At 37.2% G+C, this 27,656-nt stretch overlaps 1 protein-coding gene across 31 annotated transcripts in view; it reads right to left on the reverse strand.

Annotated features, from left to right (window-relative positions):
* MAP2 (microtubule associated protein 2) overlaps positions 1-27,656 on the reverse strand; it is a 321,228-nt gene that overhangs the window by 227,972 nt on the left and 65,600 nt on the right. For all 31 annotated transcript variants that reach the window (XM_060194011.1, XM_060194010.1, XM_060194003.1 and 28 more), the window contains exon 2: positions 2,340-2,389. The gene's annotated coding sequence lies outside the window, so the exon portion shown is untranslated. The remainder of the gene's footprint in view (positions 1-2,339; positions 2,390-27,656) is intronic.

Genomic DNA, 27,656 nt, shown 5'->3' on the forward strand with positions numbered 1-27,656 from the left:
AACAAGATTTCAAGTTGTCATGGAAAGAGGGCAAAATGCAATTTACTTCAGTTGAAATGCAAAAATACCAGCAAAGGCAATAAAAATGAATCAAATTTAAAGTTACACACATACATCTCATGTGCTAAAAATATTTCTGATTTTAATATTTACAACTTTGTCAAAAGTCTCTCAGTCATAATTTTCCTCTACACATGAGTTTGGACTGGAGGGAAAAGAAAAGTATCAAAACATTAAAAAGTCTTACATGAAATTTGACATCTGAATATACTGAAAAGTGAATATAAAGGGAAGCCAGGTGAACTGTCAACAAATTTGACTCCAAAGAATATGACCTCTTAACCAAACAATGCAGGTTGCAAATAGAGACTTTATGCTCTCACTTGTGTTAACATATTACTTTTATTCCTTACTAAGTTGCTAATTGTCAGGAGGCATAATTCCAGTGAATTCTATTTGCCTTGATCCATACAGATTTCAAGAACAGAAAGGCGGTTTGTAAGTGGAAAATAAATATGAGAGAGAGAGAGAGAGAGAGAGAGAGAGAGAATCTGTGTATGTGTGTGATGGATATGAGAGTAGAGTGGATAGAGATTTGAAAAAGTACATAAATACTGGTGCCTACTATGTGTTAAACATTGTAATTAAAATATAAATAAAGGCTTTGGAGGCTAAATTTCTGCTTATTGTAGGTACAAATGAAAGGTCAATGTTATATACTTTCCTCATATTTGGGAGCTATTCTCTTCCCTGATGCAGCTTTCTAGTCCTGTTTCCAACTCTGACACCATCTCCCCAGATAATACCTTTAGCCCACCTGCATGCTAACTCTCAGGCTCAGGCAAAAATTAGTAAAGTCATGGACCCTTTGGAATATACCTAAAATAGACTTCCTAGATTCTTCCAACATAAAGACCACAAGTCTCATCTGCTATATTCTTACCTTTAGGTTTCTGATTATTAAATAATTTGTTCTGCTTTAAAATTTTTTTTTATTATAATTTATTTTCCCTTTTGTTGCCCTTATTGGTTTTGTTATTATAGTTATTGTTGTTGTTGATGTCGTCATTGTTGGATAGGACAGAGAGAAATGGAGAGAGGAGGGGAAGATACAGAGGGGGAGAGAAAGACAGACACCTGCAGACCTGCTTCACTGCCTGTGAAGTAACTCCCCTGCAGGTGGAGAGCTGGGGGCTCAAACCGGGATCCTTATGCCTGTCCTTGTGCTTTGCACCATGTGCGCTTAACCCACTGCACTACCGCCCGACTCCCAATTTGTTCTGCTTTATATCTTAATATTTTTCAGCCACCAAGTTGAAGATGCTACCATGATGCCAACTTGACTTCCCTCGGCAGACTACCTCACCTGGAATCCCACCTCCCTAGAGCCCTACCCCACTAAGGAAAGATAGAAACAGAATAGGAGTATGGATCCAACTGCCAACACCCATGTCCAGTGGAGAAGTAATTACAGAAGCCAGACCTCCCACTTTCTGCACCCCATAATGATCCTGAGTCCATATTCCCAGAGGGGGGGTAAAGAATAGAAAGCTTCCAATGGAGGGAATGGGATACGGAACTTTGGTGGTGGGAATTATATCCCTACAGTCTTCTCAATCATTATTAAATCAATCATTAATAATAAGAAGAATAAAAAGTCAATATTTTCCTTGATGTTAATTATTAATCATAAGCCTATAGGACAAACTCAGCAACACCTGGCATTTGGCTCTTCCATGAACATCAAAAGCCCTTTTTTCATTCATGTCACAGTTTTCTAGTTTGATTTGAAATCTGAATACGTGTTCTACAGAAGAAAACAAGGGAGAAAGAAAACCCCAAGTCTACTGATGTTAATAAGAGAGCCTCTACAGATGTTGTTACTCTAAACTCAAGTTAAACTGGTTTTGAATCTGCTGTAGAACGAATTAATGAGAAAATAAGAGGGATAACATCATCAATCTGCTTACTACAATTTTCCAACTTTACCGTTTTCAGAATGTGGCCATCAAACTGTGACCTTCACCAGTATTTTCCTCCAATTTGATAGAGCTGACCGTTCTTTGAAATAGTAGCCACAAGTTACAGTGAAGACATTCTATTCCTGTATTCATTACATGAATTAATCAGAATGGAGCTTTCATTTTATTTTAATCAACATTTATCTAGTAAAATAACTTAAACACATGACAGAAAATGTAATAGTAACTACAACATTTACAAAACCAGGAAAGATGTTTGCTCCTGCAGTTTACTATTATGACCCACATGTGTGAAGGCCCAAGGTATATTGACTTTATCTCACTGTTTATTATTGATCATAAAAATGTACCACCAACCTTAGCTCCAGTCAGCAGTCGCAAGAGACTCTGGATCAGATTAATAGTATCTGAAAGATAAATAGAAAAACACGTATAAATTCAATAAGTTTAGTCATTTGTTCTTTTTTAATTTCTTTTTTGATTAAAAAAATTATTTATTAAATAAAGAAAGCTAGAAACTGAGAGGGTAGGGGAAAATAGAGAGGTAGAGAGAAAGAGAGATACCTGCAGCTATTTTATTACTCCCAAAGCTTTCCCCCTGCAGGTGGGGACCAGGGACTCAGACCTGGGTCCTTGAGCACTGTAGCATGTGTGCTCAACCAGGTGCACCACTGCCCAGCCTCCAGCCATTTCTTTTTTATTTTACTAAGGGGAGATATGAAATTAGAAAGTTACTTCATCCTTTGTGCCTAAAATTTACTGGCAGAAAACACAGTCACCTGTAGAAAAGTTGTGTGTGTGTGTGTGTGTGTGTGTGTGTGTGTGTGTGTGTAGGGGAGGGGATTACAATTATAAGCCTTTCAACTTAAAATTATGTTCTGTAATTCAATTAAACATATATTAGATGTCAAATTTGGTTCTAGGTTTATTTTCTCGTGATTATAGTTTAAATCATCAAACACCATATTTTCAAAAATAATTTCTGTGCCAAACATACTACCCTTTCTCTTAAAAGATGCTTAAATGAAGCAGTAACACTGATGCATATTGTTCCTTAATCAGTTTTAACATCACCATTCTGGAGATTTTTAGCTCAGAATCTACAATTTGTCTCAAAAAAAAAAAAAAAAAAAAAGGCCAAAGACAATTTCAATGGCAGCATAGCAACCTCTCCATTCATTTTCTTAAAAGTAAACTTTGTCACTAAAAAATTGCTAACAAGTCTGCTGTCAAATAGATATAACAGAAGGAAAGTCAAACATAAAAACAATCCTGACAAGTTTTATGCCGAATGTCAGCCTATCCTTTGGGCAGTTAGGACAGAAATCAGCAATGATACAGGGAGAAATTCTTGACTTATTGTATAAGACATCTATGGATAAGTCTTGAACTCAGAAATTATTTCTAGAAGTATATGAACTAATTAGTGGAAAATCAGGATATATTTCACATTATATTGTAGTGAACAGGTGATTACTAGACTCCAAGTTCAAAAACTAATTGAACTAAGTGATGCTAAATTAACTAAAAGTGTCATCTAAAATCATATTTATATGTAGTCATGAAGATGTATGTTAATTAACTTGATTGTTGTGAGCATTTTAATACATATATAACAAATCGCTAAATCGTACACTATAAATATACATTTTTTAAAAAATATAGGAAATACCAGTAAACAAAAACATACAATAAGAAGTTAAATAGCTAGTTTTAATCTTAAAAATAGGTGCTGGGTAAGTTAATTTTATTATGAAAAATTTAAATAAGTAAATAAATTACTGGAGATAAAAAAATCGGGGAGGGGCTGAGCAGTGGTGCACCTGTTTAAGTGCACGTAATATGAAACGGAAGGACCCGCTCAAGGATCCAGATTCAAGCTCCCACTTCCCTGTAGGGGAGACACTTCCCAAATAGTGAAGCAGGTATGCTGGTATTTATCTTTCTCTTTCCCTCTCAGCCTCCCCTCCTATCTGAATTTCTGTCTATTTTATCCAATAAAATGGAAAAAATGGATGCCAGAAGCAATGGATTCATAGTGCTGGCACCCAGCACCAGCATAACCTGGGAGGCAAAGAAAAACAAAAAGCGCATTTTGAGACACATTCAATTCATGATCAGTAATTTCATACATGCACAACAAACAGCAATTAAAATATCTGACTTTACATTACTTTTATTCTATTTTATTTTATTTTTGATAGGATTGAGAGAAATCGAGGGCAGGGGAAGACAGAGAGGGGGAGAGAGACCTGCAGACCTGCTTCACCACTTGTGAGGCACCCCCCACCCCCCACAGGTGAGGTGCCAGGGGCTCAAACCAGGATCCTTATGCCGGTTGTTGTGCCCAGCTCCCCCTTACATTACTTTTATATAGAAATTATTAATTTGCTACAAATTAAATACTCACCATATTATAAGCTTTAGTATATCACAGTAAATTAAAAAGACAACAGTGTAATACTTTAAATATACTAAAAGACATCCTAGCATTTGTCAGGTACACACAAAGTACTAATTAAAAATATTTCAGTTACAATCATAAACCATTACTACAGTTTTTTCATTGATTCTATAGCTTTGCAAAGTTGGGTATGCATTTTGAAAGCAAGAATGCATGAAACCAATGTGACCAAAAACAGATGATAAAATACTATCTGGTTTCTAGGACTGAGATTATGCAGTGCCAATTCGGTGGTAAGTAATTGTGGGCTTATAAATATACAGTAAAATGATTTTCTTTTCAATTTATGTGTATTAAATAATAATTTTTAAAAAAGACCACCACCCCATCACATGGGGCCCTAGTCAGGGAGTCCTGGGATTCCCACAGAGACATATCAGGGCCTAGACCTCTAACAGATTCCTCTCGTCACTGTCACTGGTCATCTCCATCAGGAACAACATAATGTACCCCTCTGTGCGTCCCTATAGGACCTTGCCCTCAGTGTGGATCAACAATGGTAGAGACTATTTCATTCTCTGAAGGGAGGCTGGATAACATACTCTACCTACTACTAGAGGAAGATGGTCCTGAAATTAGTGCAGCCTAGAATATTCCTAGCCATGACCACAGAATGGAAGCTCAGACCTAAAGGGATTCCAAGGTTACACAGGCTCCTGTGACAAATATGGGCCCCAGATCAAATTGATGGGGTTTACAGTTAACAATATTTATATACTTTCCCTATATTTGGGAGCTACTCCCTTCCCTGATCCAGCTTTCTAATCCTTTTTTCAACTCTGACACCATCTCCCCAGACAATACCTTTAGTCCACCTGCATGTTAGCTGTTGTGCTCAGGCAAAAACTAGTAAAGTCATGGGCCCCTTGGAATATACCTAAAAAGATCTAAAAGCTTTTTCCAAAATAGAAACCCTAAATCTTCATCTGCTATATTCTTGCCTTTTGGGTTCCTGATTATTTAACATTTTGCTGTGCTTTATATCTTAATGCTTTTTCAGCCACCAAATTACAGATGCTACCATGATACTAGTCTGACTTCCCTGGGCAGATGACCTCACCAATGTGTCCTGGAGCCCTCCTTCCCCAGAGCCCTGACCCACTAGGGAAAGAGAGAGAAAGGCTGGGAGTATGGATCGACCTGTCAATGCCCATGTTCAGCAGGGAAGCAATTACAGAAGCCAGATCTTCCCCTTTCTGCATCCCATAAGGACCCCTGGTCCATGTTCCCAGAGGGATAAAGAATAGGAAAGCTAGCAGGGGGAGGGATGGGATATAGAGTTCTTGTGGTGGGGACTGTGTGGACTTGCCCTCTTATCCTATGGTCTGGTTAATATTTCCATTTTATAAATAATTTTAAAAAGACCAATAAGTTATTAAGACAAAAGTCCATGCTATGCTAATTAAATGGATTATGAGATACAGACTCATCCCATTATCTGAAAACCAATGGTTCATATGGAAATTTCCCTAAGACTTAATGGAGTCAAAAGAAGCAATCACAAATGCAATTTATATGAAATAAATAAACATTCTTAGGCCCCAAATGCATCAAATCATTATATGTAACAAAGAACCTAAAAGAGCACTAACATAAAAAGTAAGAAAGCTATATGAGTGAAGAACCTGTATAGGGGACAAGCAGTGGTACACCTGGTTAAGCACACACATGTTATAGTGCTCAAGGACCCAAGTTCAAACCTCTTGTCCCCACCTGCAGGAAGAAAGCTTCACAAGTGGTCAAGCAGGGCTGCAGGTGTCCTTCCGTCTCTCTCCCTCTCTATCTCCCCCTTCTCTCTCAATTTCTGGCTGTCTCTATCCAATAAACAAAGATAATAGTAGTTTAGAAAAAAGGAAGGAAGGAAGCAAGGAAGGAAGGAAGGAAGGAAGGAAGGAAGGAAACAAGAAGGAAAGAAAGAACCTGTATAATGTAGTTCTCAGCAAAGGGATGTGGCAATGGCACCAGTCACTGCTCAGGGAGTGGACTGCCACTTCAAGGGCTGCTAGAAACCAGTGCTGACTGCTATTTGTAATTCTTTGCCTTCTTCTGTAAAAGTGCGAATTACCTTTAGAATTCTTTCTGTAAGAGAAAAAAATGCTAACACATGACTTTCATAAGTGTGATGTGGTATAGCATAGACTTTCAAAGAAGCAAGAAAAATCTTTACTTCTTTTGGCTTTGGACATCATAGAAAACTCAGCCATAATAGAGAGAATGCCAAAGCTAGTATTGTCTGGGACAGTCTCTATTAAACATAGTTTAATACTTAACTATTAAATACTAAATAGAGTTCTTTTATTTTCCCATCTGCCTTTGCAAGGGCAAGCAGATCCTTGAAAACTGAATACAATAGTAGTTTTTGGCTTTGCTGTTGTTTTCCTAATTTCCTAAAAAGAGTTTAATATTTCTACTTGGGATGAAATAAGGAATAATTTTTCATCCTAGTGCCACTTGACTTGCTTAAAAATATTTAATGTAAATAGTATTCTGAGGGAGAAGTTTTCCTTTTAGACTTTATAGACTTACATGGTCTCCTATTCTGTTTATTTGTTTTTCTTATCCTAGAGACACTTCCACTTGCAGCACAGTGAGCAGCTGCTTTTAAAGAAATCTCTAGCCCTTATCACCCCTTAACCCCATCCAGTCATAGAGTCAATGGGCACAAAATTGTTAAGATTTATATTGCCCCGAGGTTCAGGCATTACTGCTGAACATCTGCTGTTTCAAACTCATAGGTCAAATTTTTTTGTGTACTATCTCCCTAAACAACGCCCCAAGCATAACTCAAAAGACATTTTCAAAAGGATTTTCGCATGGGCTTCCATGGATTTGATTTATCACCATATTAAAAGCACTGCTTGTCCATCCTTTGCATCTCTTTCTCCACACCATATAAAGGTTGGGTGGATATCAGAAAATAATATTCAGAGTTAACTACAGAAATATTTGTTTCCCCAATTTTTCCAATCAGAAACAATTTCATGCGCTAAGTAGTATGAATATCATTGTGATGGTAAGATCAAGTGATTAACCATATAGTAACCTGAAGTATTGTCTATTTATATAAACTACTGCATAAGTGATAAAAACTGAATATATTAGATACAGTTTGGCTGCTGAATCATTATTAGATAAATTGTTAAATGAAAAACTAACTTTCACACTTCCTGTATTTTCTCTTAATGTTATACTAGCAGAATCTCAGTCTATAGGGATTGTTAGTGACTAAGCGACAGGAAAGTTACTGCTTACTCCAGTTGTACAGCGAAAACCAACAGAGGAATAGAACTGCAAGACAAGAGAGTCTGCATATCAATTACACAGCCTATATATCGAAAAGATTCAATTTGTGTTTTGAAAAACTTCGAGACATACAATTAATTTTCCCCTTCTCGGATTTATTAACTAGTGACTTATATGACTACATTTTACTAGGAGTGTACATAAACACCATTCCCACCACCAAAAGACTGTGACCCATCCCTCCCACCCACTCCCACCCCCCACTGGCCCAGGAAGCTGCATGTCTACCCCTCACCACAGGGTTTTTACTTTGGTGCCCTACTTACAATTTGGTCAGGTCCTGCTTTTAGTTTCCCTTTCAGATCTCCTTACTCAGCTTCTGTTGATGAGTGGGATCATCCCATACTCATCTTTATCTTTCTGACTTAGCTCAATTAACATAATTCCTTCTAGTTCTGTCCAAGATGGGTCAGAGAAGGTGGGTTCATTGTTCTTGATAGCTGCGAAGTATTCCATTGTGTATATATACCACAGCTTTCTCAGCCACTCATCTGGTGTTGGGCACCTGGGTTGCTTCCAGGTTTTAGCTATTATGAAGCCTAGACCAAGTAGATCAGAAGCAACCAATAGCACAGCTATATACAAGATACTGGGTACTGTACAGCAAACCCTAACAAAAGGACTTTTCAAAGTTAACCCAATTACCAATTAATGTGATGATAACATTAACTATCGATTGTCTTTTTGAACCCTAAGACAGCAGGAACCTCAATCTTCACTATAGAGCCTCTACTTCCCCCAGTCCTGGAACCCTTGGAATGGGCCCACTTTCCCGTATGCCTCTCCCAATCCATATCAAATAATATTGCATCTGCTGATCACAACCTAACCAACACAATGATTGCCACCTCAACATGCTTCACTTCAGACTGTGTCCAGAGATTTCACGTGTGGAATGACAACCCTTCAACTTCATTACTCTGGTGAGACCTTTCCTTTCATAGTATACTCTAATTTCATCTCAGGTGGTTCACTTTCTAACAAAGTCCCAAAACCTAGATATACACCAGTATCTGTGAGAGAGAGCATATGTTCACACATATCCGTAAACTACTGCAAAATATATACCTAAAAGCAGAAGTGCACTAGAGTTTGCAGTGAGTACCCCCCTAACATTTCCTCTCCACTATTCCAAGCTTTGGGTCCATGATTGCTCAACAATTTGTTTGGCTTCATATGTTAACTCTCTTTTCAGTCACCAGGTTCCAGATGTCATCAGGATGCTGGCCAGGCTTCCCTGGACTGAAGACCCCACCAATGTGTCCTGGAGCTCCACTTGCCCAGAGACCCACCCTACTAGGGAAAGAGAGTGGCAGACTGGGAGTATGGACCGACCAGTCAACACCCATGTTCAGCGGGGAAGCAATTACAGAAGCCTGACTGACCTTCTACCTTCTGCAACCCACAATGACCCTGGGTCCATGCTCCCAAAGGGATAGAGAATGGGAAAGCTATCAGGGGAGGGGGTGGGAAATGGAGATTGGGTGGTGGGAATTGTGTGGAATTGTACACCTCCTACCCTATGGTTTTGTTAATTAATTCTTTCTTAAATAAAAAATAAAGAAAAAAAAGAATTGCAAGACAAATTAAAAGTCAATTTTATATCCCAAGATAAATTGAAGTATTTTTTCATTCGCTTCTAACACTTAATGTTTTTAAAATACAGAACATTTTCCCCCATATATACAGTGTTCAATATTTCAGGGCAGAAATAAGTGACATTAAGAGTAAAAGAACCATAAAATTAGATCAGTGATGCTAAGGGTTGTTTCTTCAAAAGGGTAAACAAAATTGATAAATCCAAACCACTGGCCAGACTAACTAAAAATAAAAATGGGAGAAGATTCATCATGAACCTAAAGGCTGGAGTAGTGCAGATGAAGAGTTGGGGGTCTCCATTTTTTAGATAGTTAGTAGGTATATTTTAGTTATATTCTAAAGGGCTTGTGGCTATACTAGTTTTTTTTTTTTTCTTTTCTTTCCCTGAGCCTGAAACCTGATATGCAGGTGGATCCAAGTTATTGTCTGGGGAGATGATGTCATGGCTGGAAAAAGGACCAGAAAGCTGAATCAGGGAAGAGAGTAATCCCAGAGGGTTAAAAAAATTAGAAACTATCAGTGGAGGGAATGGGATAAGGAGTTCTGGTGGTGGGAATTGTGTGAAGCTCTATCCCTCTTATCCTATGGTTTTTTCAATGTTTCCTTTTTATATATAAAATAAATAAAATAAAAAATGGAGAGGATTCAAAAAGTAGGACTGTAGGGGCCAGGTGGTGGCACAGCCTAAGCACATATATTACAGAGCACAAGGATCTGGGTTCAAGCCCCTGATCCCCACCTGCAGTGGGAAAGCTTCATGAGTAGTGAAGCAGGGTTACAGGTGTCTCTCTCTCTCTTACCTTCTCTATATCCTCCTCCCCTCTCAAGGAGTTAATAAAACTGGAAGAAATGGCAAAGTAAATAGAAACATATGTCATTGCAAAATTAAAACAACAAGGACTAGAAAACATGAACAGGTTAATCATAGCCCAAAAAATTGAATCAGTTATTAAAAACAGTCCCAACAATAAAAGTTCCAGGCCCTGAGACAGGGTGGTGCTGCACCTAGTTGAGCACACACATCACAATGCAGAAGGACCCAGGTTCGAGCCCCTGTCTCCACCTGCAGGTGGGAAGCTTCACGGGTGGTGAAGTATTCAAATTCTAAAATGTAGCTAAGATACAAAGCCTCCGTTTCCATAACAAGACAGTACAGCTGAATGAAGACAAAATCTTCAAAATCCATCAAATTTATTTTTAGCAGTACTAACTCTACCTACCCACTTACTCAAACTTATTAATCTTACATTTCCAAGTTTCTTTTTAAATAGGTTTTACAGTAAAGTGATTGCAGTGTTAGTTGTTGAAAATCTTTAATGGTGCAGTTTCATATTATAATCATATTTGGATTTACAGTTGAGATTTGAAAATATGTCAGCTGCATGGGTGACACTCACTCCCATAGGTGTTATGTATCTTAGATCTAACATCAGGATATTTTCAAAGATTAATGCCACTTTTTAGCACTAGATGGTTCTCCAGTTTGAAAATACACATTCTCCTAGGTCTACCAGAAAGTCATTTGTCCTCTGAGTGAAAATTTAATTTCTGAAAGACGGATAGCTATTGGCAGTCCACAATAGTAAAGTAAATCTGTTCTCTAAAGCCCTAATTGCCTAAAAACCCAAGTGAGGCACTAGTAGGTGAAACTGAAACATTCCACACATCTCTGGACCTATTTCTCTGAGTCAGAGGCTTTTACCCAGATGAAATTGGGTGCATTTAAATACTACGTGGGTGTTATAACTCAGTTCAATAGTAATTTAATTAATCTGATAAAACAATTATATATAAGGTAATTATTGCAAAACTACTACAAAAATGTTTTACCATTGTCATATTTTTGCTCCAATTGGAGGGGAGGGTTATAAAGACCAGAAAATAAGTCCGAATTTATGCATAACAATGGGAAATACTATCTGGAACAAATGTAGCTATGGAAAACTTTGGACTTCCTGTAAACCTAAAAGCATCAATGTAGAAACAGATCTGCTGGTATCACATGTTAAATATTAAGTACGTTTTCAGATCCCATCAGCCCTCAACTGTACTAATCAAGGGCAAAAGCTTTAATTTTCCCCAGAGTATCACTGACCAAAAAGCATTATATAGTGGAAGGAAAATAGCTTAAATTAGTTGTACATCATATCCCTGTAATTCACATATTGGCAGCCTTATACTTATAATTTTTCAACCATCTATTTGAATCCAAAAGGAAAGTTACAAATGGTGGTTACATTACAAATGGTGGTTAAATTCCTAACCTGTTCCATTTAATCCTTGGTATAATTAGAGGAGTATTTAAGAGACAGCCTCATCATTATTTTACTATAAGACTATATTCCTAAACTATTAGGTTTGTTATTCACCACAGAGTGTGTGTGTGTGTGTGTGTGTGTGTGTCTGTGTGTGTGTCTGTGTATATATCTGTGTGTGTCTGTGCATGTATCTTTGTGTCTGTGTCTGTGTATATATCTGTGTGTGTCTGTGCATGTATCTTTGTGTCTGTGTCTGTGTATGTATCTGTGTATGTATCTGTGTGTGTCTGTGTGTATCTGTGTATGTGCTTCTGTGTAGACAGGATCATGCATATGTGCCATTCCACCTCTCCTAGAGACAGAGAAAGAGAGATACCACAGCACTAGAGATTTATCTGGTGCTGTGACACTCCCATATTAGTACCTGGACTTTTTATATTGGACTATTTATATTGCAAGGTATACACCTTCCCTGCCGAGCTATTTCTTGGCCTCCTTTCCATTCTTTTTTTTGCCTCCAAGTTTATTTCTGGGGCTTGGTGACGGCACTACAAATCCACTGCTCCTGGAGGCCATTTTCCCCCCATTTTGTTGCCTTTGTTGTTATTGTTGCCATTGCTGTTGTTTTTGGATGGGACAGAGAGAAATTGAGAGAGGAAGGAAAGACAGAGGGGGAGAGTAAGACACCTGCAGACCTGCTTCAACACTTATGAAGCAACACCCCCTGCAGGTGCGGAGCCAGGGATAGAACCGGGATCCTTAAACTGGTCCTTGCGCTTCACATCATGTGCGTTTAACCCACTGCGCCACCATCTGGAGCCCCTCCTTTTCATTCTTTTAACTAATAATTTTTTTAAATATCTGTTTCGTGACAGGTATTTGTTCTGGGGACTGAAGTATAATGGGGACTAATGAGTTACCTAAAAGGTTCCTGTTCATCTGGAATTTTTATCTCTCTGTTGAAACAAATACATAAAAAACAAATATTGCTAAAAAAAAGAAAAAGAAAAGAAAGAAAAGGAAATATAAGTAGGGTAAGTGGTAGATGAATGAAGGGATCACAGGTGATTCACTATCCCTTCAGCAGCAAGAAATAAACAAGCTGAAATGACATTTATGACAGCATAAAGACTACACTCTCACTGGTTCCCACTCAAAAGGGACACTTCAACCATAATTCATAATATATAACCATAATCTCATAATCTATAACTCTTCTTTAGCTAGAAAGTACATGTGTATAACAAATTCACATGAGTTCTGAAAGTACACAAGCAATACAATTTGAGAAATAAGAGGACCTTTATCAAGTAGTATTTTCTTGTTGCAACTATTAAAATGAACATTGGCAGGACTTTATAATTTTTTAATACACAGTTCCACATAATCCTATAAGCCAAGATAACCTTTGTTGACCTAGATTTTGTTGGCTCTGACTCATTATCAGGCATGACACCTGCTTGCCAATGAAAGGTAATCTTTAATAGACTATTCTCAATTGTTAGTTTGCCAAAGTGTCAAATGTCACAGAAGAAAAAAAAATAGAGAAGGCAAGGACAACAGATGACCTCAGTTAAAAAAATCCTCATTCAAGGAAATGTTTTCAGATAATAGCATGTGCTTCATTGACAATTTTTGGCATAATAATCATTATAATAACCATTTCACGAAGAATTGATAGCATTCAGGTTGTAGAATTCATATAATAAGACTCTCTTACTTGGGCAAGACACTTCATTTATAATGAAGCACTGATTACATTTTTGTTGGAACACAGATATGCAACTGGTTAACAGATAAATAAGCTATGAAAGAAGCCAAGCAGTACTGAAATTCTTCCCATGTGACTCACTTGAAGATAGCTGGACCTATCTTATACAGTAGATCACACTGTCACTTCTTACAGCACCTAGTACTTGACAGACTGAGTGCCAAAGCAGTGTAATTATTGATGTATACACTCTTTAGCAGTTAGAGACAGTTAAGTGAACCTGCCGGTAACAAGGGAACACAATTACCAACTTCTGTTGTGTGTGGCACCAACCACCCTGTCCCTACACAATTGCTATTGTATTTCCATCTGCCAGTTCCAGCATGCTTTGGAGAAAGGAACTAGACAATATATATTTTTAAACTATGACTAATAGATGACAAGTGGAATTTAAACAAATGAGATGGTATTATTTTTCTAATCAATCCCAAATCAAAAGGTCCAAGTCGCTAAACTAGCAGGAAAAGGAAAAAAAAAAAAAAAAGGGAAGATTAATACTTCTTGACTTGAAGCATTCTGTCCCCAAGCTTATCTACAGAAAGTCCTAAGTTGCAGTACACTGTTTCACCAGAGAAACTACTTTGGCTTTTCAGTTCTGAACTGTTAACAATTTTCCAGGTAAGTAAACTTTTGTCTATATAAAAAAAAGCAGCCTTTACTTTCCTGTAATTGTTAGTGAAAGTCAAGTTTATCTGGTTTCTCAGTCAACAGAAATGGGCCACACAAGAGTTAAAATTATTTTTCCTAAAATCAAATACATTTTCCATTATAGCATATGTAGGAGGGTATAAGGGTCTTTGCCCTTTTTAAAGAGAATCATCTTCAAGAGATTAAAGGAATTTCCTAAAGTCAAGTAAATATTCAGAAATGCAAAGAGGTCTAACTCAAGTTTTCTGACAGGATGATAACCTAGGAAAAACTGAGGGAGCTGGCAGAAAACGGTGCATAATCAATCTTCTGGAAGGCCTCTGAAGCCTGTGTAAAAATCTCTCCCAGCTGTCACCCATCTTCCCAGGCTCCATACATTCTATTTAAACTCTCCATGATGAAAGGAAGGATAAATAAATGCTATGTTTTCTCTTAAGGCAAAACATGCTGGTGTGACTTGGACATTTTTCAAAACATTACCACAAACTCTGGCACTGTCATAAGGCAAATTGAACCATGAATTATAACACTTTTGCCTCAAAATTAATTTTTTTCTTATATACAAGCAGAAACTATAATAGGTAGATTGTACCAGCAAAACATAGGAAATAATTTGAAGAATAACTGTTTCAAGAAAGGGTAAATGGGCCATTGAAACTTGGAACCAACTCTAGTGATAAATCAAAATTAAAACAAGGTACAATTTTCATGCTAAGGGTCCTCTTTCTTTCAGACGTATCTTATAATGAATGTTCATTATCTCTAGTAATAAAAGCATATGAGGAAAAATATCTCTTATATTTTTCATACAGTACAAAATTCCCACATTAAGAAAAATGTTACGAAAACAGAAATTCATTTCATTTATAGTCATTAATGTGGTATTAACCATTCAGATTTAACAAAGCCATAAGGAGCCCTTCATAACATTATTTCATTAATTTATTTATTGTTGATAGAAAAAGACAGAAATCTAGAGGGAAGGGGAAGACAGAAAGGGAAAGAAAAGGAGGCAACTGCAACACTGTTTCACCACTTGTAAAACTTTCCTCTTGCAGGTGGGGACTGGGATCATGAACCTGTATCCTTGCACATTATATCATGTGTGCCCAACGAGGGGCGCCTCTGCTCAACCCCAATCACATTACTTTTAACTGCATTACTTTTTAACATGGGCTCTTGCACTTCTATTTCTAAGTTCTGAAGTAAAAATAGCAAAATTTACTCCTATCTGTTGATAGGGCAACCCTAGCAATAACAAGGTAATAGTCAGGAGTAGCAAGAAAATTAACACACACACACACACACACACACACACACACACACACACATTCTGTGCAACAGAACATCAAGTAGTATTTTATAAGTCTGAGTTGATGGTTTATAAAATGACCAACAGTTTTTCCAATGCATACATCTCTTGTAAAGTGCTCTCTTTGTTTGCGTTCTAAGACCAAATCAGTTTATTCATATACATCAGATTGCTTTATTTTGGAAAAATGAAAAAAATTCTTATGTACTTTAAATTATGAAAAGTAAACCTGTAACTTCATAAACTCTATGTGAACAAAAAAATCATGCCAGCTACTTATTTTTTTAATTTCTATTATATTGTGAGCTAAATTAAATGATCAGTAACCAAGGGAAATAGTGGATATCGAACCAAAATATCAGAATTCCATGGGATGAATAAAACTCTACTATCATGTTTACTTTTTTTTTTTAACCAAAGCAGTACTAAGTTATGGTTTCTGGTGGCACAGAGGAATTGAACCTGGGTTTTCATAGCCTCAGGATGAAAGTATTTTGCATAATCATTGTTATCTCCCCCATCCCTTATTTTTCCCTATTTATTTTAGAAACTCATAATCACTCTGCTTCATATTAAGAATTTATGTCACACCTCCCCTTCTTTCTGGAATTGAATTTACTGGGTTCGTGCAGGAGGAAGATGTATATGATATGTCTTCTATACCACTGAGCACACACAATTCAACCCACACTAGAATGAGTCATGGACCCCATCACTTGTTGCAAGCTGGAAAATGAGGACAAACTAAGCTGAGATGGACACTGCAGAAAGACTGATGGACCATCTGTAGGAAGTGCTGTGAGCAGGAGATGCTGAGCATTGGGCTCTTGCATAATAAACTGCTTCCTCTTCCTAGAAGGCCACTATCCACCAGTGCATCCACCCAAGGGAGTAAGACTGGCCAACTTCACTTAATGGGAGGTAACTCTGAAAGGTATTTGTTCACTGGAGTGTGTATGATAACACTGGACCTTCACAGCAGTTGAAGTACTCCATCTGTCCACTCCTTCTCCTTCTTTCTATGGGCACTGATGCCAACAAACATCCTGCAAGCTAAATTCCATTTCAAAGCTCACCTCACAAAAATCAAACTCGAAACAAAGGTTAGATGAGTCTTCCCTGATATATGAATACGGCATATACATGTAGTAAATTTTTTCAGTGGGTTAATTATATGTTATAGCCATGCAAGCCTGAAGTTATTATAGTTTTTTTTTATCATGAAGGGGGAGAAAGGAGCAGGATCAACCCACTAGTCCAAGATGAAGTAGAGCAGAAGAAAATGAAAGAAGGAGAAGGAGAAAAACAGGGAAGGGGAATAATCAGAAAGGAACATGAGGCAGAGAAAGAGAGATCACATACATAACTAAAGGCAAGAAAAGAAATAAAACTAAATGTCATGATTACATCAGGAAAGTTGAACCCTGTCCTTATTTTCAGTGGACTTTCTAGATATTTACTCTTAAATTTATATGTTTTCTTTCTATTTATAGGAATGTGGTCATGATTATTATAAGTAAATATTAATGTCGTTACTTTTAATACATTTCAAATTATATCAACTGATCCACAGAACAGAATCATATATAAGCAGTGCCTGATTATGAACTATGACATAGTGTATAATAAGAAAAAATAACCTTTTAGATGGTCTCAGTTCCATGTTACTTTTTTTTTTTTTAATATCCATGATTATTGCTGAGGCTCGGTGACTACACACTAAGCCCACAGTTCCTGTGACTTTTTTTTTTTTTTACAAGAGAGACAAAGAGAGGGACATACAGAAAGAAGGGAAGACACCTGGAGCACTACTGCATTGCTGGTGAATCTTTCCTACTGCAGGCAGGTCCCAGGAGTTTGAAGGTGGGTCTCTGAGCCTGGTAATGTGTGTACTCTAGCAGCTAGCTACATCACCACCAGCCCCCTCCATGCAAGTCACTTTCTTAAACAAAAAGTATTTAATTCCAACAACAAATAAAGCAAGGTCAGCTAGGAATCATATTTGACCTTTTGCCAGATAGCCACAGACTCAGGCAGCAATCCAACACTATTCAAAATTAAATGCATCAGGACAAAAGTCATACAAATAGCCTCACTGTTTCTGACATAGGAGTTTGTCTCCAAGTGAAATAAAGGTTCCAGTAACAAAAACCTATTGGTTTTAGGATCACATGGAGTCTGCAAATCTAGAAGACTAGTATTCTCATTCCAACTTCCATGTTGACCTCCTAAGGAAGACTCCTCTCTTTCAAAGAATATTACCAGACATTTCCTTTGATTTAGCAACAACTATTGGTGGGTTTATTAACTTCTCTGAATCAATATGAATAAAAGCCTATCAATTAGTTTAATATGTACATTACTAGGAAAGGAATAGTGAAGAAAACTGAAAAATGTCAAATGAATTTTCAGTAGTCACACCTTAATTAAATAGAACTTGGGAGTCCAGCAGTAGCGCAGTGGGTTAAGCGCACGTGGCACAAAGCGCAAAACTGGCATAAGGATGCCGGTTTGAGCCCCAGGCTCCCCACCTGCAGGGGAGATGCCTCACAAGTTGGTGAAGCAGGTCTGCAGGTGTCTATCTTTCTCTCCCTCCCTCTGTCTTCCTCTCCTCTCTAAATTTCTCTCTGTCCTATCCAACAATGATAATAACTACAACAATAAATAAATAAATTTATAGAACTTAAAACACAAAATACAACAGTAGTAATAGAATATGTTCATGGGATATTGTCTTTCACCTACTATCTGAAAAAAATGCAGAGAGATTCTTCCAGATATGATGTACTCTCTGCATTTTTTTTCAGATTATTATGAAAGATAAGAGAAGGGAGACAGAGAGAGAATGAGAAAAGACTCCCTAGCATTGAATTTACCACTCCTGAAATTTCCCCATTAAGTGCTGCTCCCATGTGGTGGCTTTAACCCAGGTCCTCAATATGGTAGAGTTCATACTCTACCTAGTGATCTATATTCACTGACCTTTCCCATATCCTGTCTTTCTTAAAGATTTAACTGATAAACTTAAATTTTTATTTGGTTGCTTTTTATTTTGGAGATAGAATACTGAAGACTAAAATTTTATTATATATAGTACAAAGCTATACTATTTGCCATCTCAGGCTAGAAATTAAATATATTTCATTTAATTATCAGAATTTCTAAACTTTTCCAAGCTCTTATTATTCATTCCTGTATCATGTCCTGGACTCAGAGACTTCTGTGAAGCTCAGTACTATTACTTTAAGATCTTTAATATGATATACTTTAATATGAATAGGAAAGAAAATCCAATCTATATCATTTTGAGCTTCATATGTTAAGATCTTTTTTTATTCAGTATCTAGTTCTAGACAGTTTTCAAAGGTGACCTTTATTGAAATAGTTCCTCTCCAGTAGTCAAATAGTAGCATGACTTTAGAGTACAGGTACATTAATGGAGTAGTGTAAATAATGTAGTTATAAAAATGAAGTATTAAATTATCTACAGCTGAATAATATTATTTCAGCAGTTTCCTATGCCAATTTCAATGAAAACCAACAAAATTCCTTTTTTTGTTGTTAATTTTAATTACACATAGGACTTTACTAAAGAAAAATCATTTGTTTTTACAACATGAAAATGATACAACATGTAGTAGGGTCAGAAATTAATGTCTACTCTCTTCATTATTCAGAAAACTGCTTGGCAAGAGATAAAACTGCTTAAGTGAAGGTAAGTAAGTAAAAGCTGTACGGCTGGGTAAATGCTGAGCATTTTTATACAAAGCTGTCTCAATGAAATAGTCTATAAAGTCTATTGGATTTCACCCTAAGTAGTTACAGTGAAGATGTCAGTCAATTATAGACAACCCTTTCAAATTTAAGACAACCATCCCAAGAGATCAAAACATCTCAGTTCTATCGTCTTCAGTGATTTAATCTGGATAAGAAATAGGAAAACATATTAACAAAGGAACAATGTATGAGTTTTATTGGAAACTGAAGCTAGTGGCCACTGCAAGCTATTTCAATAATGTATGATGAACACCACAGAAACTAAATTATTCACATGTGCCTGCCTGACATACGTTTTGAAAGTGAGCAGTGCAATGAAAGAGTTCAAGTAGCTGTGATACACTGGGTGTCTTGGGCACAGGAACCTGCTGTTTCGTATTGCATGTTCTTCTCAAGTAAAGTTTTATAAAGTTGTTCTGATATTCAGAAACAGGACCAAGGAGACAGCTTGTAAGGCTAAGGTCCCAGGCTTAAGCCATGGGGCTAAGCTGTATAGTTCTTCTCTCTCTCTCTCTCTCTCTCTCTCTCTCTCTCTCTCTCTATCTCAATCTCTCTCTCTATCTCCCTCTCTCTCTCAATCTCTCTCTCAATCTCTCTCTCTCTCAGTAAAAATTAACTAAACCTTAGAAATGAACATGAACATTAAAAAAAAATCCTGATACATACTGAGAAACTGGTATTAAAACATTTGACTTTCATTAAATAAGGTTCTGGGTTCTGTCCCTGACACTGCATGTTCCAAAGCAGTGCTCTGGTGTCTCTCTTTCTTCCTCACTCATAAAACAGAACAGCAGAGGTCCCATGGGAAAGGCATGATGAACATCTCAATCTGTACTGCTTGATTTCAGAAGATGGGCTCCTAACCATTATAACTGATGGTTTTTTCCCTTACAGGTAACTGAAGCAATAACATATTTGCTATGATTTCTTGTATGTTTGTTCTTGTCCTCTTCTCTCCACACCTAGCTGATCCAATTAGGCTTTACAAAAATTTAACCTGAAGATATTTCCATAATGCAGCAGAATAAGTAATCTAGCAACATTACCATGTGAGCATTGTTAGATTGGAAGGAGGTGGAAGAAAATAGTAGCCGTGGGGGAAAGAAAACAGAAACAGTATTAAATATCCATTTAAAATCTACTTTTGTTTTGTTTGGGTTAATGAATAACCCAATGCATTTCATTAAAGATATAGACACATTTATATGGCTACAGCAAAGCCAAGGAAGGGGAGGGGGAATAGAGGCTGTGTTCTACTTTTCATTCTGTTATTTTTAAGATTTTATTTTAATTAGGGGCAGTAGAGAGACAAAGAAAAGACAGAGAAAGTCCAAAGCACTGCTCAGCTCTGGGTTATGGTGGTACTGGGATGGTATCTGGTATCTTGGAGCCTCAGGCACAAAAGTCTTTTGCATAAGCCATATACTGTCTCCCTAGATACTGTGATGTTTTTCTTTTTTTAAAAATTTTCATTATCTTTATTTATTTATTGGACAGAGACAGCCAGACATTGAGAAGGGGGAGGAAGAAATGAAGAGCGACAGACAGACACTTGCAGACATGCTTCACCATTTGTAAAGTTTCCCCTCTGAAGGTGGGGGCTGAGGGCTCAAACCCAGGTCCTTGCACATTATAATATGTGTGCTCAACCAGGTGTGTCACCACCCGGACCCATGATAATTTTCTTAACTGATTTTTAGAACTAGCAAGCCATGTTTGCATGTCACAACTTAATTTCTTCAAATGTGGTTGTTTTGGTTATCCCTACCCCCCCTTTTGATTTCTGGTTCAGTCTAAAATATTTTTAATTTTACCTCTTTGTTAGAGAAATGAAATCTCAAATCCTAAAGAATATCCTATAAGGAAAAGTATAGTCTACGGCCATACCACCCTGAACACGCCCGATCTCGTCTGATCTAGGAAAAGTATAGCTATCCCCATTTTAATGTACATTTTTTTTAATGATTTAGGCTTAAAATGGGTTGTTGTATACCTTTTACTTAGCTTCCTGCAGGTTCTCTCTTCCTTTTTTTTTTTTTTGTATGAGAGAAAGTGAATGGATGGCTTTGTTTCCAAATGTACTGTTTGAAAAGCAGAGAAAATAATTCCTGTACAGAATGCTCACCATAGGCCTGCAACGTGGCTTCCCTGCACCCCTCGTTAAAAAGCCTAGAGCAGACACAGACCTTGGCCTTGAATGTTGAACCTTCTGGCAATCTGCCCTTGCACAGTATGCTCATCGTCATGGGTGCCAACAAGACTTGGCTTCATATTAAAAGGAAAATAGCTCCACCAATCTTCGTGGTGAAGTTTTTGAATGCTTAACTGAATTCAATTAAGACAGGAAAAGGGATTTATTTGCCTTAATATATGCCAGGCAAAAAAAAATGTTTTATTATTTTTTCTCCAAAGGCTTTACTTTCCTTGAATGAGAAAAGATATTTAGTTTAGTGTAAGAAAGATGCATTGTAATAAGGCACACTTAAAAGGCTTTGCAGCAAGATAGATTACACTGAAGAGCAATGTTTAGGTGATGAGTTAAGAGGGCAGCTGGCACAATTAAGGCCCCAATGCGCAGCCTGTGGTTGCAAAGAAACCCAAGAAGAGTATTTAATCATATGGACATTGTATATATATATTTTTTTTTTTTCATGGAAACTCCAACGTTACTTTTCCCAGACTAAGGGTGGTGAAAAAGCTATGAAAAAGTGTTTTTATTACTTTAGGCATCCTGCCAAGTTAGAATAACTATTAGGGAAAGGTGGTCTGACTAGGATAGTAAGTTCCACTTTCAAGATAGCCAATGAGTAAGTAAGTAGCAATCGAGTTCCTAAATTATCGCTTGAATATATAGTAGTGTGGCAGAAACAAAAAGAGAAACATGTGGGCAAGACACTGCAGGTTAGTTTGTCAACTGCACCTCCTTCTGTAAATGAGCCTCTTTCTTCAGCATCTGTCAACTGAGATGTCTATCTCCACAGCAAGGGAAGTGAGCTCTCCGGTACGAGATCAAGAGATCTTATTTCTACCAAACTGTTATCACTTTTAGCAGGGCAGGGCAGGATTCTATTTCTAAATTTGGGATTTTTCTATTTTTTTTTTTTTCCTCCTCCAGGGTTATTGCTGGGCTCGGTGCCTGCACCATGAATCCACCGCTCCTGGAGGCCATTTTTTCCCCCTTTTGTTGCCCTTGTTGTAGCTTCGTTGTGGTTATTATTATTGCCCTTGTTGACGCAATTCGTTGTTGGATAGGACAGAGAGAAATGGAGAGAGGAGGGGAAGACAGAGAAGGGGAGAGAAAGACACCTGCAGACCTGCTTCACCGGCTGTGAAGCGACTCCCCTGCAGGTGGGGAGCCGGGGGCTCGAACCGGGAGCCTTACGCCGGTCCCTGCGCTTTGCGCCACATGCGCTTAACCCACTGCGCCACCGCCCGACCCCCTTTCTATCGTTTTATTGGAGAAAGCTTTAGCTAAAAACTAACAGTTTTAAAAGTACTTCCTAAAGCTGTTTTATCTAAAGCTTGGGTGAGAGACTTTTTTTTCCGTCAAGGTCTATTTGGATATTTATAACGTAACTTGCAGGCCATATAAAATCAATAACTCAATATTAACACTAACATAGCTAAAAACACATAAATTCTAGATGCCATGGCAGAGCCAAACCAAATAATTTTACAGGCCATATACATCTAATGGACTCTGTGTACTCCAACCCTGACCTCTTCATCGAGAGGCTTTTCTTATATCTGAAAAGATATAAGTCTTATTCTAAGAGATGAGAAGTCCTCATTGTAATAAATTGCATTCTACCTGAGAGCATAAAATAATTTTACTGTTGAAAGTATCTTCTACTAAGAGAAAGAGAAACAGAAAGCTTTATCTTATAAAAATCCTGATATGTACTGATGCCACATCATTTCTCTATTACAATTTTCCTGTTTTAATAGAATAATCCAAAGCACTATTATATAATATATATTTTTTGTTTCTTATACTTAGAAACTACATGGCAAACGCTAGAAGAAGAAGAAGAAACTACATACACGGGGGGAGTCAGGCAGTAGCGCAGTGGGTTAAGTGCAGGTGGGGCAAAGCGCGAGGCCTGGCCTAAGGATCCCAGTTTGAGCTCCTGGCTCCCCACCTGCAGGGGAGTCGCTTCACAGGCGGTGAAACAGATCTGCAGGCGTTTTTCTCTCCCCCTCTCTGTCTTCCCCTCCCCTCTCCATTTCTCTCTGTCCTATCCAACAACAACGACATCATCAACAACAATAACTACAACAATAAAAAAACAACAAGGGCAACAAAAGGCAATAAATAAAATATTTTTTAAAAAGAAACTACATACACACAGAGAGACAATTTTACATACAAGTTGAGAATATTACATAGTGTTAATGTGAAAATTGTCAAGAGAATACATAAATATAAATATTGACAGTTATTTACCATTGATACATAAACTGAAGCTAAGAACTGTAGTTTAAAAACATTTCAACTGCTTATATATGAAACTGAAAAGAATTTTTTCCCCATCTGAATAAGACAGCATTGATCTGACCACCAAGTTTAATGTTATTATTTAACATAAGTTCTGATTTTTAGTTCTGTAACCCTTTCCTATCATCTATATCCTAGGTACAAAAATAAATAAATAAATAAATAAATAAATAAATAAATGGGAGCCAGGCGGTGACGCAGAGGGTTAAGCGCACATGGTGGAAAGCGCACGGACCAGCACAAGGATCCTGGTTGGAGCCCACAGCTCCCCACTTGCAGGTGGGTTGCTTCAAAGGCAGTGAAGCAGGTCTACAGATGTCTGTCTTTCTCTCCCCTTCTCTGTCTTCCCTTCCTCTGTTGATTTCTCTCTGTCCTATCCAACATCAACAGCAGCAATAACAACACCAATAATAACAACAATGATAAACAACAAGGGCAACAAAAGGGGAAATTTTTTTTTGAAAAGGATATATATATTAAACATTTATTGCAAAGTAGTTTTTGCCCCAATGCTTAAAAAAAAAGGCATGTTCTCAAGACAGCTACTTTAGAGTGGGAACGAAAGATATCACTTGGCATTTCATTTGAGTTGTATACAGTGGTTTAACTTTTAAAAGATTGAGGGGGTTAAGACAGCATTCACAATTTATACTCATAGCAAATATGTAAAAGACATATTCTTACATACAGTTTTTAATATTTTTACTGTCTTTATTCATTGGATAGAAACAGCAGAAATTGAGAGGAAGGGGGAGGTAGAAGAGAGAGACAGAGAGACACCTGTAGCCCTGCTTTACCACTTGTGAATCTATCCCCCTGCAGATGGAGACTGGGGGCTTGAACCCAGGTCCTTGCACATTGTAATATGTGCACTTAACCAGGTGCGCCACCACCCGGTCCCGTTTTTAATATTTTATTGATTTATTTTTATTGGATATAGACAGAAACTGAGAAGGGAGGAGGAGATAAAGAGGGAGGGAGGAAGAGAAAAGTCTGCAACCCTGATTCACAGCTTGTATAACTTCCTCCCTATATATAGATGGGAATCGGAGGTTTGAACCCAGGTCCTTAGGAACATGTGTGTTCAAGCAGGTGAGCCAACTCTCAGCCTTGTAAGTATGTATTTTCAAAAACTGATTAGAAATGGCATTCAATCCACTAGCCTGTAATTTCTTTGTGAAAATGTGTATGTGTGTTACCTTATTTTATTTTAGCCACCAGGATTATTGCTGGGGCTAAGTTTCTGCATGACTCCACTATTCTCAGCAGCTATATTTTTCTCTCTTCTAGACAGAAAACGAGTGACACAGAGAGAAAGAGAGGAAGAGCAAGAGAGAGAGAGAGAGAGAAGGAAAGACACTAAAACACAGCTCCACCATTTGTGAAATGTGGTCCTATGTGCTAGCCAGAGTTCAAAACAGGGTTCAAAACAGGATTCATATGCATTGCAACAAGTGCCAGCCCATAACTCCTTTTTCTTAAGGATTTATTTATTAATTTACTTATGACAGAGAAAGGAAAGAAAGAAGCAGAGCATCACTCTGGCACGTGTAATGTCAGGTTTCAAACTTGCCATGTCACTGGTTTGGTTCAGTGCTCTAGCCTCCTTTGTATGAATTTCATGACGTCAGCAAATTTCTTCATTGTGACAGAATGTGCTTAAGGATCATGATCAGTCTGTAGGACTCAGACAGAAAGTAAAATTAAAGGTCATTCTTCTCTGTAAACATAAGACAATAAAAAAAATCAGTAGGTGAGGGAGTTATTCAACTCAGTGAAAGATAGTGAAAAATCACCACTAGCAAGATGACTGTAGTTGAAATGATCTGTTATGAGAAAGATAAATCATGACCAAATTGAACTCGCAGTTGCTACTGTTTGAATGGAGACTATGAGTGTGAAACTGCATCTATGTGAATTCGGAGTAATAATTCCCAAGCATTTTAATCACTGTGTATGTAGTAAAGTATAACATATCTCCCAAAAGCCACATATCTTGCTTTTTAATCATTTTCTTTTATTTCTTTATTGGGGGATTAATATTTTACTGTCGACAGTAAATACAATAGTTTGTACATGCATAATATTTCTCAGTTTTCCATACAATACAACCCCCACTAGGTCCTCTGCCTTCCTGTTCCAGCCACATATATTTCAAGGACTAAAAAAAGGTTATCTTTGTCCTAATATAAAGAATTTAGTAAAGTTTCTATTTGTTTGTAGTTGTACATTGAATTTTTATTTTATTTTTAATAATATTTTGCTATTTTTTAAGGTTTATTATCTTCATTTATTGGATAGACAGCCAGAAATCGAGAAGGTAGGGGGAGACAGAGAGGGAGAAAGACAGAGACACCTGAAGCCCTGCTTCACCACTTATAAAGCTTTCCCCCTGCAGGTGGGGACTAGGGGGCTTGAACTAGGTTCAAGCAGCCTTGCACACTGTAACATTTGTGCTCACCCAGCCCCTACATTGAATTTGTATAACCAAAACATATATATGCAATAATGTGACTTCTATTTGTATAACACATCATAAAACTTAAAATATTTCTGTAATAACATATAGAAAATATACAACTCTCAGTCCTTCTCATAACAACAGGGACACCAAATCGGGGAATCCTGACTATAATGGAAATTTGTCAGAAGCCATGCTGAGAACTCTTTTCCCATAGATTGTGCATTATCACTGAGCTCAGGGAGTAATCAGTCATTTTTAAAGGCAAATAAATGACTGTATTCCTACCATCCTATATCATATAGCTTAGATAAAGGAAGTACAAAATTCATTTCTGGCTAAGACAAAAAAAATTCCAGCTAATAAAACCTATGCAAAAAGTCACTGTCTTCTTGCCTTGGCCACATCTAGCTCCACTGAATTGCAACAACTTCCTAAAACTTAGATCAAAGTTAAGTACATCTGCAAATATTAAACCACAAATCAGTTGTAACCAAAATTGCTTTGGTTCACCTCCTGGCACAACGCCTGTCTCCCCAAACTCCTCTTGGGTGGTTAACCACTACAGAGTGCATGTAAGGTAATGAATACTCATTTCTAAATTTGTCTCTGCAGATTGATTCCAATGTCAAAAAAAACCCACCACCAATCATCTTTGTAAATAAGGAGTAAAGTACCAGGAGGTAAACCTCAACTGGTGAAATCAAAGAGAAACTGAACCAAGGATTGAATTGCATTGTGGCAGATAAATAAAACAAGCAGGAATCATTAATATTTGCTTAATGAAATCTAAGCAAAAAAACATGTAAAATTATTTTAAAACATGTTCTATCAAGTGTGAAGGTATTAATAAGTGTTTAGCCATTATTAGAGAGTGATTTGAATTTGTTTCAGTCACTGGTATCATCTCAGTTACTACCAGTTCTTTCTTACCTAAACTCAGTTAAATACATTATAAACTGATTTCATACATACTCAGTGAGTTTCATTAAGAATCCTGGCAAGTCCCAGAAACACCAAAAGTCAGAGCTGAAGAGTGTTCTGGTTGGACTCTTTCTTACTCTCTCTCCCCGCTCTTTCATTAAAATAAATAAATAAAATATTATTTTAAAAAAGTCTTCTGGTAGTCTTTTATTTTATTGGCCAAAACTATCTTTGAAGAGTAGACAATTATTGTGGTCCATGGCCATACCACCCTGAACAGGCCCGATCTTGTCCGATCTTACTGTGTCTGTCTCTATCCTCCCACACAAAATTTAAAATAAAAAGTTTAATATTGGAACTTGATAAGGCATACTATAAAACTGTGCAAGGTCCTTGATATAAATTCATTTTCCTAACACAAAACATTTAAATACATGTATTACTCCTTCTACCTCCTCTTTCTACTTCCTAGTTCCTCCTAACTCCGACCTCTACCTTCTGCTATATATTGCCTCTTTATCCTCAGATATCTATTTAAAAAATGCATAGGCATTAATGAGTTAATGTGTATTTATGATTAGGAGAATAGCAGTGGAAATAGTTCAAAGAATGAAGAATATTTCTTCTAGGCCCCAAGTGTGATCCTGTCACCTTGTATG

This window comes from Erinaceus europaeus, chromosome 7, assembly GCF_950295315.1.
Source record: "Erinaceus europaeus chromosome 7, mEriEur2.1, whole genome shotgun sequence".
NCBI classification, from domain to species: domain Eukaryota; kingdom Metazoa; phylum Chordata; class Mammalia; order Eulipotyphla; family Erinaceidae; genus Erinaceus; species Erinaceus europaeus.